Here is a 19,710-nt window from a genome sequence, read left to right as displayed (position 1 = left end):
TTTCTTATTGGCAACGTTACGTAGCGCTCAATATGAAAATCACTGGCTGTGCTGTGTGCAGTCTGTGGCTGCTTTGCATTGTTGTAATATTTGCCATTGTAGTGTTAGGCAGCTGGTTGTGAACAGCGCGTAGCGTTGCGCAGTTGGAGGTGAGCCGCCAGCAGTGGTGGATGTGGGGAGAGAGATGGCGGAGTTTTGAAATTTGTCATGAACTGCTATATTCATACATGATGATATCAAGGTAAATACATTGTTTGTTCTCTATTAATATCTTTCATTAGCTAACTATCCCTATCAGTAGTTAGTGCCTTCCATAGTTTGAATCTTTTATTTAGCTGGCAGTAGTGGCGCTCGCTGTATTGCAGTAGCTTGAGCAGCGAAGATTTTTGTGAGGTAAGTGATTTGTGAAAGGTATAGTTTAATGTTAGTCAGGGCCATTCTTTTGTAGGGAATTTTGAAAGTCAGATTGCGTTGCGCTAACAAAATATTGTGTGTCAGTTTAAGCACAGTCATGTAGAATTGTTCAAAGGGGACATTTCAGAATTCCCTCTTCTTTAAGGTCTACGTGCATGCATTCTGGACAGGAAGATCGTGAAAACTATAGGAACACTCGCCTTATACCTAGATGAGATTCAAGGAGTGGTGCAGATCGGAAACTCGTAATCTGGAAACAAATTTGTATACTGATAGGACACATCTGTGAGTTTGGAGACAAATGGTTCAAATGGCTCTGAGCACTATGGGACTCAACTGCTGAGGTCATTAGTCCCCTAGAACGTAGAACTAGTTAAACCTAACTAACCTAAGGACATCACAAACATCCATGCCCAAGGCAGGATTCGAACCTGCGACCGTAGCGGTCTTGCGGTTCCAGACTGCAGCGCCTTTAACCGCACGGCCACTTCGGCCGGCTAGTTTGGAGACCCAGGTGGCAATGAACTTGATGGAAACTAAAAGACTGGCACAGTTCCACACATTAACGTGACTTCCACTCTGTCGTGTAGGAATCTACAACACATTTAGACATGCGTACAGAGTTGACTTAAGCTGCACTCTGATACTTTTCCCATAAATACGAGGGTAATTCAATTATTATCCGGAGAATAAATATAAAATTTTATTGTAATCAATCAAATAGGAAACTTACAAGAACATCATTTTTCGACATAGTCTCCTTGCGTTTCAACGCACTTTGTCCACCGTTGTACAAGCTTCCTGATGCCCACGTAAAAGAAGGTTCTCAGTTGAGATATGAGCCAGGAATGCACCGTTGCTTTCACTGCTTCCTCCGAAGCCAGAAGGGGCAAGATTGGTACTATACGGAGGATGATCCAGTATTTCAAATTTTAATTTCTGGAGCGTTTCAGCAGTGTGGGCCGCAGTACGGATGGGCATTGTCATGCAACATCACAACACCTTTTGACAGCAATACTCAGCGTTTGCTTTCTAATTGCAGGCTTTAGCCTGGCAGTAAGCATCTCACTGTGACGTACACTGTTTATTGTTGTGCCCCTTTCCCCATAATGTTCCAGTACTGGACCTTGTGCATCCAAAAAAACAGTAAACATCAGTTTTCCTGCAGACGGTGGGATCTTGAAGTTTTTCTTGCACGGCGATTTTAGATGTTTCTATTCCATACTCCGCCTTTTACTCTCCAGCTTGTAATGATGGATCTATTTTTCATCACCAGTAATGATCCTGTCTGAGAAGTTGTCTCCTTCGTTACCATAGCGATCCAAATGCTTTTGCAGATGCCCAAGCGCGTTTGTTTATGCAACTGAGTGAGTTTTTTGGGGCCCTTATTGCACAAACCTTATGAAACCCAAGTATGTTGTGGATGATTTCGTAGGCAGAACCGTAACTAATTTGCAGATGATGTGCCACTTCGTCAATAGTTAATCGCCTGTCTAAGAGAATCATTTCACGTGAACGCTCAATGGTTTCTTCATTTGTGGCGGTAAACGCTCGTCCGGCTCCTTCATCGTGCGTAATACTTGTGCGACCATTTCCGAATTTTTCAATCCATTTGTAGACAATCTGTTGTGGTAAAACACAGTTCCCGTACTGTACCAAAAATCTTCAAAGAATTTCGGCCCTTGATACGCCTTCCGACCAAAAAAAACGGATCACTGAACGTTGCTCTTCTTTGGTGCAAATAGACAGCGGAGCAGCCATGATTAACAGCACGGCAGCGATAACGAAACTAACCTAGAAGCTTTAAAATTGCAAAGATATAACAACGAATAAATAATGCGCCATCAATGTAAAACGACAGTACTACCGAAATAAACAAAAATATAACTAAATTGCAGTAATAATTGACTTACCCTCGTATATACTCTTATTGCGTACCAAATTAGCGTCACTGCTTTTGTTTACATCTTCCAACTCTGATATGACCCACAACCATATCAGGACATCTGCAAACTGTTCTGTATGTGATCACCTTTGGATAGCTGATGGAAACACTCTACAGTGCTGCAAACTCTTCCGGTTTCAATATGGTTCAATGTCTTCCACATTTTTGCCAATGAGAAATATTAGCTGTGTGTTTTGTTCCTACCAGTCTGAGTGTTGGGGGAACTGCATAGTTTACACCATGTGATGTTCAGCTTTCTGTGAGAGCCAATGGATGGAAACATGTTAATGTCGTTTTAGCACCTGACACAGACCTCAAAGTCATGGTAGAAAAACAAAGTATATGGTGGTGCACAAAGCTGTAGTCGTACACAGCTTGGATGTTACAGCTAAAGAAACATTGTATTAAACTGCTTATGGAGGAACAATACAGGAATCCTCTCTTTTCACTGATAGTCTTATGGATATGGTCTTCCTCGAGAGCAGTTGACAAAATTTTGCATAGATCTGTGCAAGTGACATCAGCCACTCGCCACCAGTTCTGATGGAACTATACATGTATTGTAATAGGCTCGATTTCAATACGTAGATGGTATTTCTTTTTCGATATATCAGAAGAGAGGCTCTCACATTTTTTTTCGTGAACACCAATGTGACAGAGCAATGCACTAGTAAAACGGAATCTGCCATATTGTACAAAACAGCAAAGCCCTCTTGAATTATAGCTTGCTGTTGTCAGACGTAAAATGATTGCTTTTTTCTGACATGTGAGCGAGAAAGGCTTTATCCTGTAACGTTATTTCATGTGTCTGAGATGTTTGTAATACACAGGTGCATGACAGTTCATCTACAGACATGATTTGAACGTGAGAGATGCTCTCAGGTAATATAATTTGTCTGTCAAGCTGAAATAAGTTGCTTAACTCAGATGTTTTTTCTTAAGAGTTTAAATTTTCGCTTTTTCTTTATTTCGACGATGGTTTTGGAATTACAAGGACATTCTGCGCTGATTGGTAGATCAGTCTGCAGTCTGATCATCTGCAAACAGCGGCGCCATTACAGAACACCACGACTGACAACTTCTTCACCTCCGTCAAAGTGGCGGATGAGCTGAAATAAAAATAAACAAGTTTAGTTGGCACTCTTCGGGGGTGACTCAAAGGGGTCCCTAAAGCGGTGCAAAGTGGAGACGACACATTGCAAGCAACATACTTACAAGTCAGGTGACAAGCTTCTCGCAGGATACTAAGGGAAAAGGAAAAAAACCTTATTCTGAGTAAATTGCACGTTGGATCTCAGGTGACTGAGAATTTTGAGACGAAACTTCCAGAATCTCTGAAGATTTGGAATGAAACTAAGGGTGGAGTCGATATACTTGACCAAATGGCAAGACTCTACGATGACTGATCCGTTACCCACAAATGGCCTTTGCATGTCTTTTACAATACTCTTGATCTTGCCATGATCAACGTTCACACAAGTTTTAAGTGACTTACTTCTAAGATTTCTCACCAAGACTTTATCCTCAGAGTAGCATATGAGCTTGCTAGCCTAAACTGCAGAGAGGAGCCAATTTCCAGTTGCAGGCACTCGATACTGGCGCTGGCCAATATGGAAACAGAAGGCGTTGCCAAATTCAGGTTTCCTGCAAACAACAAAGCAACAAAGGGGAATAATACATCAAACGTATGCATCAAGTGAAACAGATATGTGTACAAAATCTGCCAAGCAAAAACTCTTGTCAAATGTCTGATTTGTGAGCCCATCCTAGATTAAGAAATTCTGTCGGGTCTTTGTTCCTAAATATTTCCAATTCTTTATAATTATAGACTGAAGTTATTTGTTCTTATATTTTAGTTTCTCGATTATAATAAGCAAGAAAACATGCAGAGAATTTAAGTCACCTGCTGCATTTTAGAATCTTTCACAAATACTCATTACTTAATTTGTCTGTAAAAGTAAAAATACTATAAGTACTCATGTAAACAATATTTTTTGATTCTGTATCAATCTTTTTGCGAAGAAAAACATTGTAACATTCTTTCACTTACTTGTTTTAATGGTGATTCATGAAAGACAGCGAAGTTTCTTCTGTAAAACCCAGAATTTTTAAAAAGAGTTTGTTTCTGGAATTTTATGTTTTACAGTGTTCTATTCATTTTAGAGGAAAAATTATTCTTTGGTTATACTGTATAGTATTCTTGAACGTATTTTCAACATGGTGGCACTCAGAATACCACCCAAATACAAACAAAACGGTGGTTTTCTACTGTGGGTCAAAAATGACCAACATGGTACTAGTAGGGGTGTGACGAAATCCGGTACTTCTAGCGTTAATTTCCATACCAATTTGATAGAAGTTTGGTATCAAAATTGCACCAGCACCGCCGTCTCCCTACTACTGACAGGGGCTCTGCTTAGAAGAGTATAGCAAAAATAGTGTAACTCGATTAGGATTTGTTATGAATACAAAGGTAGGGCAGAGAGTGAGTAACTGTGAACAATGCAGTGATAAGGTTGTTCTCATCAGAATCGACAGCAACAAACACCGCCAACGATAGTTCAGGTATGCATGCCGACATTGCAAGCAGACGACGAAGAGATAGAGGAAGCATATGAAGAGTGTGTAATTCAGTATGTGAAGTGAGAGGAAAATCTAATAGTTGTTGAAGACTGGGATACAGTTGTAGGAGGAGGCGTAGTAGAAAGGATTACGCGAGGATGTGGGCTTGGTAATAAGAATGAGAGAGAAGGAAGACTAACTGAGCTCTTAAATAAATTACAGCTAGTAATTGAGAATGTTCTATTCACGAATCGCAAGAGCAGGAACTACACTCGCAAAAGGCCAGCAGATACGGAAAGATTTCAGTCATTACATCATAGTGAGAAAGAGATTCCGAAATCAGATGTTGGATTGTAAGGCATACCCAGGAGACTCAGATCACAATTTAGTAATGATGAAGACTAGGCTGACGTTTAGAGACTAGTCATGAAGAATCAATGTGCAAAGAAGTGGTATACGGAGGTACTAAGCAGTGAAGAGGTAGGCTTCAAGTTCTCCAAGGATATAGGTACTGCGATAATGAATATCTCAGAGGAAGTTCAGTTGATGAGGAATGGACATTTGTAAACAATGCAACCACAGAAGTTGGAAAGAGAAACGTAAGTGCAAAGAAGGTAGCTGTGAAGATACCATAGGTAACAGACGAAATACTCCAGTTAATCGATGAAAGAAAGAAGTAGAAAAACATTCAAGGAAATTCAGGAACACATAAATAATAGCAACTGAGCAATGAAATCAATAGAAGTGTAAGGTAGCTAAGGTGAGATGGCTGCATGGAAAATGTGAAGAAATCGAAAAAGAAACGATCACCGGAAGGACTTATTCAGCGCACAGAAAAGTGAAATACGCCCTTGGTAAAATTCAAAGCAGTGGTGTTAACATTAAAAGTGCAACGGCAGTTCCAATATTAAATATACAGGAGAGGTGGATACGTGGAAAGAGTGCACTGAAGGGTTCTGTGAGGGGGAAGAATTGTTTGAAGACGTTACAAAAGAAGAAACATCAGTCGATATGGAGGAGGCAGGGGATCCAGTATTAGAAACAGACTCTGAAAGAGCTTTGGGTAACTTAAAAACAAATAAGGCAGAATGGATAGATAACAGTCCATGAGAATTTTTAAAATCGTTGGGGGAAGGTGCAACAAAACTACTATTCACATTGGTGTGAAGAATCTATTAGACTGGCAATATACCATCTGACTTTCTGAAAAACTTCATCCACACAATTCCAAATATTACAAGAACCATCAAGTGTGATAATTATCGCACAATTAGCTTAACAGCTAATAATCCAAACTGATGGCAAGAATAATATACGGAAGAATGGGAAGTAAAACGTAGGATGTGAGATGATGATCAGTTTGGTCTTAGGAAAGGTAAAGACACCTGAGAGACAATTCTGAAGTTGTGGCTGATAATAGAAGCAAGATCAAACAAAAATTAAGACGTAAGTGTTGTAATTCACAAAATCCCATGTATTTATCGTTTCTGTCTACATTATAATCCTAAATTTCAATGTAAAACATTATATCAATAAACCATAATAGTAATTTACGTTTCCTCCCCTTAAAAAAATGCCAGATCTTTGTATGATTGCATTTTAGCATCTTCGATACTCATGCACTTTGCAAACAGTCTATTTGCTTTCGTATGCTGTAAATCAAAACGTGTGGTGCACAGTGAAAATTCTGGCCGAACGATAGTGGTTTACAACGCAGTGCAACGTTTTTGACTGTAGAAATACAAACATCCTAGAGAATGTACTTCATTGCAACAAAACTGCTAACACAAATGCGCCAGATTAACATTCCATGTAAGTTGCATTACAACACAAATATGAACCGTAACCATTTTGGTTACACGTTTGCAATTTGTAAATTATTATTTGTCCTATGGCAACTAACAGGAAACCAATGTGTAATATGTACTGATGAGAGCATGAAAAAACCGTCTGCTATCTAATTGCAAAAAATTTCGAAACCGGTAATGGTACTTTTTAAATAAAGTAACCTGAAACTAATTTGTGGCTGGTCGCTGGACATCATCAACAATTTATTTATGTAACAGCCACGGTCTCCAATCATGTCTATGTATTACAAAATTGCATGAAGTCAAGACGTTCATAGGATCTGTCGATCTGGAAGAAGTGTCCGACAATGTCAAATTGTTCAAGATGATCGAAAGTCCGAGAAAAATAAGGTTAATCTATAGGGAAATACAGGTAATATACAATATGTACAAAAGCCAAGAGGGACCAATAAGAGGGGAAGATCAAAAACGAAGTGCTCGGAGTAAATATGGTGTAGGACAGGAATGTAGTCATTCCTCCTTACTGTTCAACCTATCCGTCCAAGAAACAATGAGGGAAGTAAAAGAAAGACTCCAGATTGGGATCAACATTGAAGGTGAAAGGATATTAATAAGAAAATTCGCTAATAACATTGCTACCATCAGTGAAAATGAAGGAGACTTATAGGATTTTCTGAATGCAACGAACTGTTTGGTGAGTACAGGAATATGATTGAGATTAAATCGAAGAAGGACAGAACAATGAGAAGCAGTAGAAATGAGAACAGCGAAATGGTGTGCGCGAAGTAAATGAAGTTCTGCTACCCAGGAAGCAAAATAATTCAACACTCACGGAGCAAGAGGTACGTAACAAGCAGGTTATCAATGGCAAAAAGGGCATTCCTCGCCAAGAGATGTCGAGGAGTGTCAAACATAGGCCTTAATGTGAAGGAGAAATTACTGAGAATATGCTTTTGCAGCACTTTTGGTAATGTAACATGACCTACGGGAAAACCTGAACAAAAGAGAATTGAAGCATTTGAGATGTGGTGCTACAGAACGATGTTGAAAATTAGGTAATATGACATGGTAAGGAATGAGGAGGTTCTCCAGGGAATCGGCCAGGAAAGGAATATAAAGGAATATCGTCATCAGTCTTCTGACTGAGTTGATGCCGACCGCCTCTATTCCACTTCTGTGCTAACCTTTCATCTCAGAATAGCACTTCCGAACTACGTCCTCAATTATTTGTTGGACGTATTCCAATCTCTGTCTTCCTCTACAGTTTTTGCTCTCTACAGCTCCCTCTAGTACCATGAAAGTCATTCCCTCGTATCTTAACAGATGTCGTATCGACCTGTCCCTACTCCTTATAAGTCTTTTCCACTTTCCTCTCCGATTCTGCGCAGAACCTCCTCTTTTCTTACCTTATCATTCCAGCTTATTTTCAACATTAGCCTGTAGCACCACATCTCAAATGCTTCGATTCTCTTCTGATCTGATTTTCCCACAGTCCATGTATCAACACCATACAATGCTGTACTCCAGACGTACGTTCTCAGAAATTTCTTTTTCAAATCAAAGCCAATATTTGATACTAGTGGAGTTCTCTTGGCCAGGGATACCCTTTTTGCCATTGCTAGTCTGCTTTTGATGTCCTCCTTGCTCCACCCATCATTGGTTATTTTACTGCCTAGGTAGCAGAGTTCCTTAATTTAATCAGCCTCGTGACCATCAAATCTGATGTTAAGTTTCTCGCAGTTCTCATTTCTGATACTTCTCATTACTTTCGTCTTCTTCGATTTATCCTCAGTCCATATTCTGTGCTCAATAGATTCTTCATTCCATTTAGCAGATCATGTAATTCTTCTTCACATTCACTCGGAGTGGCAATGTCATCAGCGAATCGTATCAATGATATCCTTTCACCTTGAATTTTAATTCCACTCCTGAATCTTTCTTTTATTTCCATCATTACCTCTTCGATTTACAAATTGAACATTAATGGCGAAAGACTACATCCCTGTCTTACACCCTTTTTAGTCCGAGCATTTCGTTCTTTGTCGTCCACTCTTATTTTTCCCTCTTGGCTCTTGTACATACTGTATATTACCAGTCTCTCCCTATAGCTTAGCCCTATTTTTCTCAGAATGTCGAGCATCTTGCACCATTTTACATTGTCGATCGCTTTCTCCATGTCGACAAATCCTATGAACGTGTCTTTAGTTTTGCTTCCATTAATAAACGCAACGTCAGGATTGCCTCTCTCGTGACTTTACCTTTCCTAAAGCCAAACTTGTCGTCATCTAGGACATCCTTAATTTTCTTTTCCATTCTTCTATATAATATTCTTGTCAGCAACTTGGATGCATGAGTCGTTGAGCTCATTGTGCGATAAATCTCGCACTTGTCAGCTCTTGCAGTCTCCGGAATTGTTTGGCTGATATTTTTAGTCAGATGGGGTATCGCCAGACTCATACATTCTGCACACCAACGTGAATAGTTGTTTTGTCGTCACTTTCCCTAATGGTTTTACGAATTCTCATGGAATGTTATCTATCCCTTCTGCCTTATTTGATCTTAAGTCCTCCAAGGCTCTTTTAAATTCTGATTCAAATACTGGATCCCCTATCTCTTCTAAATCGCCTCCTCTTTCTTCTTCTACAATATCAGACAAATCTTCCCCCTCGTAGAGGCTTTCAGTGTATTCTTTCCATCTATCCGCTCTCTCCTCTGCATTTAACAGTGGAAGTCCCGTTGCACTTTTAATGTTACCACGCTTGCTTTCAATGTCACCGAAGGTTGTATTGACTTTCCTGTATACTGAGTCTGTCCTTCCGACAATCATAAATACTTCGATTTCTTCACATTCTTCATGCAGCCATTTCGTCTAGGTGTTTCTGCAGTTCTTACTTATTTCATTCCTCAGTGACTTGTGTTTCTGTATTCCTGAGTTTCTCGTAACATTTTTGTGCTTCCTCTTTTCATTGATCAACTGAAGTATTTCTTCTGTTGCCCATCGTTTCTTCGCAGTTACCTTCTTTGTACCTATCTTTTTCTTTCCAACTTTTTGTGATGGCCCTTTTTAGAGATATCCATTCCTCTTCAACTGTACTGTCTACTAATCTATTCCCTATTGCTGTATCTATAGCCTTAGAGAACTTTTAGCGTATGTCGCCATTCCTTAGTACTTCCGTATCAAACTTCTTTGCGGATTGATTCTTCTTAATTTCTTAAATTTCAGCCTGCTGATCATTACTACTATATTGTGATCTGGGTCTGTATCTGCTCATGCTACACCTTATAATCCAGTATCTGATTTCGGGCCGGCCGAAGTGGCCGTGTGGTTAAAGGCGCTGCAGTCTGGAACCGCAAGACCGCTACGGTCGCAGGTTCGAATCCTGCCTCGGGCATGGATGTTTGTGATGTCCTTAGGTTAGTTAGGTTTAACTAGTTCTAAGTTCTAGGGGACTAATGACCTCAGCAGTTGAATCCCATAGTGCTCATATCCATCTGATTTCGGAATCTGTGTCTGACCATAATGTAATTAACTGAAATCTTCCCGTATCACTTAGCCTTTTCCAAGTATACATCCTCCTCTTGTTATTCTTGAACATCTACATCTACATCTACATTGATACTCCGCAAGCCACCCAAAGGTGTGTGGCGGAGGGCACTTTACGTGCCACTGTCATTACCTCCCTTTCCTGTTCCAGTCGCGTATGGTTCGCGGGAAGAACGACTGTCTGAAAGCCTCCGTGCGCGCTCTAATCTCTCTAATTTTACATTCGTGATCTCCTCGGGAGGTATAAGTAGGGGGAAGCAATATATTCGATACCTCATCCAGAAACGCACCCTCTCGAAACCTGGCGAGCAAGCTACACCGCGATGCAGAGCGCCTCTCTTGCAGAGTCTGCCACTTGAGTTTGTTTAACATCTCCGTAACGCTATCACGGTTACCAAATAACCCTGTGACGAAACGCGCCGCTCTTCTTTGGATCTTCTCTATCTCCTCCGTCAGACCGATCTGGTACGGATCCCACACTGATGAGCAATACTCAAGTATAGGTCGAACGAGTGTTTTGTAAGCCACCTCCTTTGTTGATGGACTACATTTTCTAAGCACTCTCCTAATGAATCTCAACCTGGTACCCGCCTTACCAACAATTAATTTTATATGATCATTCCACTTCAAAACGTTCCGCACGCATACTCCCAGATATTTTACAGAAGTAACTGCTACCAGTGTTTGTTCCGCTATCATATAATCATACAATAAAGGATCCTTCTTTCTATGTATTCGCAATTCGCATTCGCTATTTCTAGCTGAAATTTATTACAGACTTACATTAATCGTTCTACTCTCACATTACTTGTCCCAAACCAATATTGTCGTTTAACCTTTTCTTCTCCTCCTTCCCCTACAACAGCATTTCGGTCCACCGGGACTATTAGATTTTCATCACCCTTTACGAACTGTGTTACCCTTTCAGATCCTCATATACTTTCTCTGTCTCTTTATCTTCAGCTTGCAACGTCGGCATGTACATCTGAACTATCGTTGTCGATGTTGGTTTGCTGTCGATTCTGATAAGAATAACCCTATCACTCTACTGTTAACAGTAACACATACTCTGCCCTACCTTCCTATTCACTACGAGTCCTACCCCGTTACGTTCTGCTGCTGTTGACATTACCCTATATTCATACTGATCACAAATACTCGTCTTATTTCCACTTCACTTCACTGACCCCTACTATATCTAAGTAGATTGAGATTCTGCATTTCCCTTTTCAGATTTTCTAGTTTCCTTACCACATTCAAGCTTCTGACATTCCACTCCCAGACTCGTACAACGTTATCCTTTCCTTGGTTATTCAATCTTTTGCTCCTCCCCCATGGCAGTCCCCTCCTGGAGATCCGAATGGAAGACTATTCCGGAATTGTTTGCCAATTGAGAGATCATCATGACACTTTTTCAGTTATAGGCCACATGTCCTATAAACGCACGTTACGTGCCTTTAATGCAGTGGTTCCCATTGCCTTCTTCGTCCACATGCCGTTGATCTTTGTTGGATCTTCCGCCCTTAGGGGAAGTTTCCGACTCCTGAGAGAAGAGAGTGTCCTGAACCTGTGTCCGCTCTCCCACCCTCTTTGACAAGGTCGTTGGCAGAAAGGGGGTGACTTCTTATGGCGGAATCCTTTGGCCGTCAGTGATGATTCAAGCAGCGGCGTGCTTCGAACACGGGGCCCTGGATGTTTTAATTACTAATCAAAGACGTTACGCCTAGACCTTGGGTGCATTACAGGATGGTAGCACATCTGTTAAGACATCACTGAATAACTTCCATGCTAGTAGAGGGAGCTGTAGAGGGTACAAACTGTGGAGGAAAACAGAGATTGGAGTACATCCATGAATCCTTCAGGGCTGTCCATAAATCAGTAACATTACGAGGGGGTGGAGATCTCTTCTGAACAACACGTTGTAAGACATCCCAGATATGCTCAATAATGTTCGTGTCTGGGGAATCTGGTGGCTAGAAGAAGTGTTGGAACTCAGGAGATTGTCCCTGGACCCACTCTGTAGCAATTTTGGACGTGTGGGGATTCGCATTGTCCTGCTGGAATTGCCCTACACCGTCGGGACAATGAACATGAATGGATGCAAGTGATCATACAGGATGCTCACGTATGTGTCACCTGTTAGAGTCGTATCTAGACGTATCAGATATCCCACATCACTCGAACTGCACACGCCCCACACCATTACAGAGCCTCCACCAGCTTAAACAGTTCCCTGCTGACATGCAGGGTCCATGGATTCGTGAGGTTGTCTCCACATCGGTGCACGTCGATCCGCTCGATGCAATTTGAAACGAGAGTTGTACAACTAGGTGACATGTGTCCAGTCGTAGCCGGTCGGAGTGGCCGTGCGGTTCTAGGGGCTACAGTCTGGAGCCGAGCGACCGCTACGGTCGCAGGTTCGATTCCTGCCTCGGGCATGGATGTGTGTGATATCCTTAGGTTAGTTAGGTTTAATTAGTTCTAAGTTCTAGGCGACTGGTGACCTCAGAGGTTAAGTCGCATAGTGCTCAGAGCCATTTGAACCATTTTTGTCCAGTCGTCAACAGTCTAATGCCGGTGTTGACAGGCGCAGGTGAAGCGTAAAGCTTGGTGTCATGCAGTAGTCTACATGAGTGGACCTGCGACTCCGAAAGCCTATACCGATTAGGTATCGTTGAATGGTAGGCACGGTGACACTTGTTGATGGCCCAGCATTGAAATCTGCAGCAATTTGGAGGAGAGTTGCACTTCCGTCACGTTGTGTGATTCTCTTGAGTCATCGTTGGTCCCGTTCTTGCAGGATCTTTTTCCGGCCGCAGCGATGTCGGAGATTTGATGTTTTACCGGATTCCTGTTATTCACGGTACACTCGTTGAATTGAGGTACGGGAAAATTTCCATATCATCGCTACCTCGGAAATGCTGTGCTGATCGCCCGTGAGTCGATTATAACATAACGTTCAAACTCACTTATATCTTGATAACCTACAATTGCAGCAGCAGTAACCGATCTAACAACTACACCAGACACTTGTTGTCTTATACAGGCGCTTCCGACCGCAGCGCCTTATTTTCGTGTTTATGTATTTCTGTATTCGAACGCGCATGCCTCTACCAGTTTCAGTCGCGCTTCGTTGTATATTCATTTACATTGATCTAATTTCATGTATATAGCATTACAGGGGATTCGGTCTCCTACCCAAGTATAGATTACAGTGCCACATTGGACACTAGAAAGTCCATCGGTAGCTTCGGGCACAGAATTTTCTGCCCGAACTCACTATGTTCCCTAGAAAAAATTGTTATTCAAATGAGCCCGCCATATAATTACATGTTTTAACTGACATTTTCGTTAAGGTTCATTTACAGAAACAATCGCAACGTGTTTACAACATGGTTCGTGACGTAAAGTCACAACAATGTATGGAAAGACTGAAGACTCCAACCATCCACATGTTTAAATATTCGTTAGTCCCGCAAACTAGTTTTCGAATGTTTTTAGTTCTCATGAAAGTTACACGTTTATTTACATAGCATGCTTCAGTGTACTAGCTCCGAGACAATAAGACAGATATAAGAGACGTATAAGCCTTTTCATTAAGAATATAAATATGCAGTATGCCAATCGTCACGATAAATCTGACAGAATCCATCTCGTGGTGTATAACTGGTGACAATGATCTTCTCAGACAATGTCATACTTTGCTTGGAATAATATGATATTTGTGCATATAATACAATCGATGTGTGGACAGACACTTTGATATCAGTGTTGATAACATGAGTGTCGAGAAACAGAGTTAGAATAGTTACAAATATAAACAAAACTTCGAAGTGAACAACTGTTTTATTTTCATTCTTATACTGACATGGTCCGAAATTATTGGCTTACGGTAAACATCGGATTGGATTTACCGCAGTTAACCTAGCAATATTTATATGAAAATCAAGCATATTTTAATAACAGTAGAAGCTATTGAGCTAGATAACATTAGAGTTATTCTGATATAAATGTAGCTAAGAATTAAAGGTAGTGAGAGAGTAGACCTGTGGAGAACGTGGACTGGTGCAATATTTTTGTTGATAAATATTTCTGTTGCTTCAAGTTTAAGGCTTTATTAGTGACATGATGTATATGAAGGTTTTTTGTGCTGTTTGCTGAATATGTTGAATAATATTTGTATTACAGATGGATTTGTTCGGGTTCTTAAGACGGAGCTCGTCAGTGTGCTCACTGAATCCTGTTGTGAAGCTTCTACCAGTCTGTCCAATACAGAGGCTTGGGTGTGAGTTGCAGAGGAGTTCGTACACACATGGATTATGATAGTGTAGTTTGGATACTGTGGATTATTTGTATTTTGTTGCCGACGAAGGAGCTCATTCTTATGCCATATCTCTTAAAGAGGTTGGCAGTTTAGTAAGAAATCTTCTTTACGAAAGATAGGCTTAAAAATGCGTGATATTTTGTGGGTATCTTTGCAGCAATAGGCTGCCTTAATTGGCTTATATATATTGGTTTATCTCCTATATAAGAATTGTATCGATTAGCGCAGGCAGTTGATTCTATAATTTTCGGTTCTTTCTGCTTTTAGATTGTATTCATTGGGATATTTAACATCAATTAACGAATATCAGCTTATATAAAAATAATGCGTTCGATTTGTATTACTGTTTTTAAGCCAAGAAGTTCATTTTTCTGGTATTTTATGTTTTGCATTAAACTGAACTTTACAGTGTAATTTACCCAAGTTATTTTGCTAGACTTTCTGTTTCTTTTGCCGCCCCCCCCCCTCCCCCCTTTGAACAGAATAAGAGTGAAGCTATATGGTTCCAGATACCTTTTCCAATCTCAAACCCCTATGATGTACATACCCTTACTGAAGTGACAAATGAAAAATTGCTGGACTAGGGTAGTCCCTATAGTTGTGTAAAACCACTATGCCAAGGCGGCTAGTGGTTAGCACCTAGTGAGCAGAAGGTCCAGTTTCGTATCCCAGCCTTGGTACAAACCTTCATTCTTCTCCTCAGTTTGCATATATACAAGAGACTTGAATAGGTCTTTGGAACCATATAGTACCATCTGACTGAAGCACCTGTGCCTGGGTTTCAGGGAGGATCCACCGTTTCTTTCTATCCTGCAGTGCTACTCCAAAATAGTTGGAGAAACTGTGCAGTGTTTTCGGAGATTATAGGAAATACCAAGTGGGCGTATGCGTGAATGGGAATTTCGATTAGAGAGGGAGGCATGTTGGGGTAGTCTTTGTAGTTGGCCAAGCCACTGTGCCATAATGGCTTAGTGCTTAGAGCATCAGCCCAGTAAGCAAGAGCCCACGTTAGAATCTCATCCTCGGTACAAATTTTCATTCGTCACTTCAGTCTATATACATACGGAATAAGAGTGTCATCAACAAAGCATTCATAGTAATGTAGCTTTTCTTTGAGCTAGGTTTTTAGGCCACCCCCATTATTAATTAACATAAATATTGTTCCTGATTAGTTTGCTGTCGAAATTATTGATATTGGACTGGACATTTTATGACAGCAGTAGACTTACCCACAAGGTACACTTTTAAAATGTCTAACCATGTGCTTAGTGACACGTTTCCTGTAGGAACTTCTAAAAGTCCTGCGTAATATTCCACACTACGCGAAATTACGAAAAAGTTTTCCTGAAATTATACACATTTTAAATGAACATTGCATTTATTGTGTTTTAAGTTTCAGACAAATGTCCCTACATTGCATTATTAGCATCCACTCCACAGCTCCAACCAAACGGTTTCACTTGAGTCAGCCATGCTACCTGGTTCAGTACGGTCCCTTTAATATTGCAAATATCCTGTCAAGCAGGACATTAGTATTTCCACTATTGTTACACTGTAGAAACCGAATGCACCCACTTGTGAGCAGACTAAATATAATATCACAAGCATTTTATAAATGAAGCTAATTTACAAATATTAATGTTTTCACTGAACTGGTTCACTTGAATGCGCGATCGTACGCAGCTCGCACATCCGCGACCTACAGGCCTGCTCAAAGCGACTAACTCATACATCCGTACTAAGATCGGCGGGCACCAAAACCACATCTCTGTTTTTTCGTGGTATGTGGCATCCCGGGATCAGTTGTGCTGGTACAGTCTAACAGAGGCAAGTAAGTGTACATTCCATATCTGTTGTACAAGATCGATATTTCTACGCTTACGGGTCTGAGATCTAAAGCAGATGGTTTTCAGTTTGTTAATACATCTGTCTGCTACCAAGGCTCTGTTTGAACAAGAGGTATTTGTGTGATAATATACATTCCAGGCTCTCTATGAGGAAATAGATTCCTTTTCTACCGATATTTCATGTTTTAGTATTTTGATTCTTTTATGGATTGTTTTTTTGACAAGTAAGTTGAGATATAAGTTGACTATATCCAGAGATTAAAATTTATCTGTGGCTGGGATGAGAATAGCTTTCATGTTAATGATGATTCCATAGTTATTCTTTACATAAAATGGGCCTTCGCTGAATTTATGTTTATTTCTAAACAGTACTGTGCTACATTTACTGATACATCCAAAATTTACTAACGGCCGAAACGATCTTTCGTAGCTCAAGCAAGATATTTCAAGACGACCAGGTGACAATAAATAGAAATAGGTAACACTATTTTAGGGCACAGAGTGGACCTGTCCTTCACAGTGGATTCCGTGGATAGAGAAACTACGCAATATTTTTCTGCTAAATTTGCATCCCTCCACTTGGAAGCTAGAAAAAAGCTTCCAGGACGCTAAAATTAACTGTAAATAGCCATCTTGGCTATTTTTTCGCTCTGAGTTCCTTGATACCTTCGGATCATGAAAATTGGCTAGTAAATGCGTACATGAATAGTTTCCACTGTGCCCATTGATATCGTTCTATGCACGAGAATGCCAACGGAAGGGTGCGACAAGCCTCATATATTAAAAATTTGTGTTGAGGACCCACGTATCAAAGGTCCGATCAAACATGTGGCTATTAGATCACGAAGAACAAGGCAAATACATGTAACAAGCTGGCTGTCAAATTTCTTCTTAAAAGACTATATTATCTGCATGCCTTAGAATTATAATGTTCCCCAGAGCTTCTGTCGTTGCTCTGTAGCTGCAATAATCTGTAACTTTGTCTTCTTCAAGTGAAATGGTTAAGAATAATCATTATATTAATTTAATCTTTTGTTATTTCTGCTGCTTCTTTTCACTTCAGTTACTCGAAGGGAATATAAGTTGTCTGCAGCATAGACAACAGAGGTGTAACTTAATGGGAACGTATAGTTGTAACATAAGAACGAGTCTAGAAAGTAACAACTCGATAAATTTTTCAGTCCTCGGACGTTCCTGCTTTCGAACAGTATGAAAATGACTTCTTAGTTCCCGCTGTTCCATTCAGTGTCCTTTGAGTAAATAATTTCAAGGATTTAGGAAATCGTGATGCATTTATCACCAGGGAAAATTTTTCTATACTCATGTATTGTACTCACTCTTCACCACACGCATGTTGATCTTATGGAATGAACACATTCTCTTCGCTACCTTCTTCAGATGCTAGTAATTAGGGCACTATTGCAATCTTTTTTGTACATTCTTCAGTACCTTATGGAATTCCTCTGATAACGGCGAAGTGGAAGTAACAGTAAGTCGTATAAGAAATCTCCAGCCTCGGCTGGCGAAATTAATCTGTTTTCAGTGGCTTGGAATAGCTCACACAACTCACCTTTTCCGCAGGCCCCAGTTCGAAAGTGATGGATACGTGACACACCGAATGCGGTTGTGTAACTCGGCTCACAGAAGCCCCTTTCCCAAGATCTGAATTGCAAAGTAGGGCAGGTGCACGATGATGGAGCGTTTCTGCCCGACAGAAAGCTGCCCGCCAAGGTGTTGGATTAATTTATTCCTCGAGAAATGCACGGTTCTGAGCAGGTGGTGATTGAAACACACGATCAGCTTCTACACTCTTTTAATCACGTGAATAGTGGAGCCAATTTTAAAAATTATCTGTTATAGCAAATTATGGATAATTTGAGAATTACACTCGATAAGTTCCGTGTCATTACAGTCTCTCACAGGCTGTGCACGGTAGCAAAGCTTCAGATGCGTAATATCCGACACCGTAGCAGAGGTGTCTAACGCACAGTGACGAGCAGTCGGGAATAAACCAGTCTGAATCGTGATGGTGGAAGACTTTTCCGCAGTCAAAGGTTTTGCAATAAAGATAGGAAAAGTTTCAGTGTGTTGTACCTGACCGGTTTACAGGTGGCTTGACCGACGTTGGAAACCTTGTTACGGAGTAACCGTTAGCTGACCGGAAGGAGAAATGAAGATCAGGGGTATTTTTGGCGTTCTTAGAACGGAATAAGTTATTTGGTTCCAATGGAGTTCACTTCCTCTATTCAGTAGTTTTCATAGACGGCAGAAGCAATCATTGCACTTCCCCATAACTGAAGTATTTCTTAGATAAAAGTTCACACGTCTCATAAAATCAACGGATTGCGGCATCTCTGTCCATTTGCAAGTGATGTATACGTACCGATAACACAGCAGGGGGACTAGTTCAAATATCATCTGCGTCTGTACAAATATGAAAGATATGTCTGTACTATTTGAGATTTCGTTCTGATAATTACAGCCAAATGAAGAAAACTGAAGCCACTCCGAACGTTTATACAGCCTGTGGACCTAAGTTCCAAGAAATTTTTAAAAACATTAACTACAGTCAACTTTCATATGACCTGTTATTGTGACATGATGCTAGTTTAGTTAGGTTGAGTTGTTTGCAAGGTACATGTATCATAATTGCAACTTCATACTATGGAGCGGAAGAAGTTGGGTTAACAATTGTAACTCACTTTCTCAGTGAAAAATATTGCAGCATGCTGAGCATTGGCATGACTGTCTTAACCTCCTTAATATTTAACCATAATGTGGTTTGTGTACCATTTGTTCTATCCCAGTCTCTCCCTCTCTCCCTCCCTCCCTCCTCCCTCCCTCCCGCCACCATCTCTCTCTAGACACTCACTATATTTTCGCACGTTCGTCAACCCTTATATGGAGTAGGAGTAATTGGCAAGCGCGTATGACTTCAGCATGTGTTTGAAATTAATCTTATTATTTCCCGAAATCTCTGCATCACTGGGGGCGGGGAAGAGATGAAAGATTTTTATGGTTTCTTTTCTTTCTGTACTACACTGAAGCTACTGATGGATGTTATAAGTCATTCTCCTTCCACTATTACGTTTTTGATTGTTGATCATTTACGAACTGTAACTGATGGTTGCCGATGTGACAAACCATTGAAAAAGGTGTCTACAAGAGGCTCTCCTATGGTCATAATATGGTATACTTATTAAACGTTTCTGTGCAGCCACCCCTTTCCTCAATGACGAGTGACCCCTCAGTAGTGATGTATTAAA

This window comes from Schistocerca serialis, chromosome 5 (genome assembly GCF_023864345.2).
Source record: "Schistocerca serialis cubense isolate TAMUIC-IGC-003099 chromosome 5, iqSchSeri2.2, whole genome shotgun sequence".
Lineage (NCBI taxonomy): Eukaryota > Metazoa > Arthropoda > Insecta > Orthoptera > Acrididae > Schistocerca > Schistocerca serialis.
Note: the sequence above shows the minus strand (reverse complement) of the source record.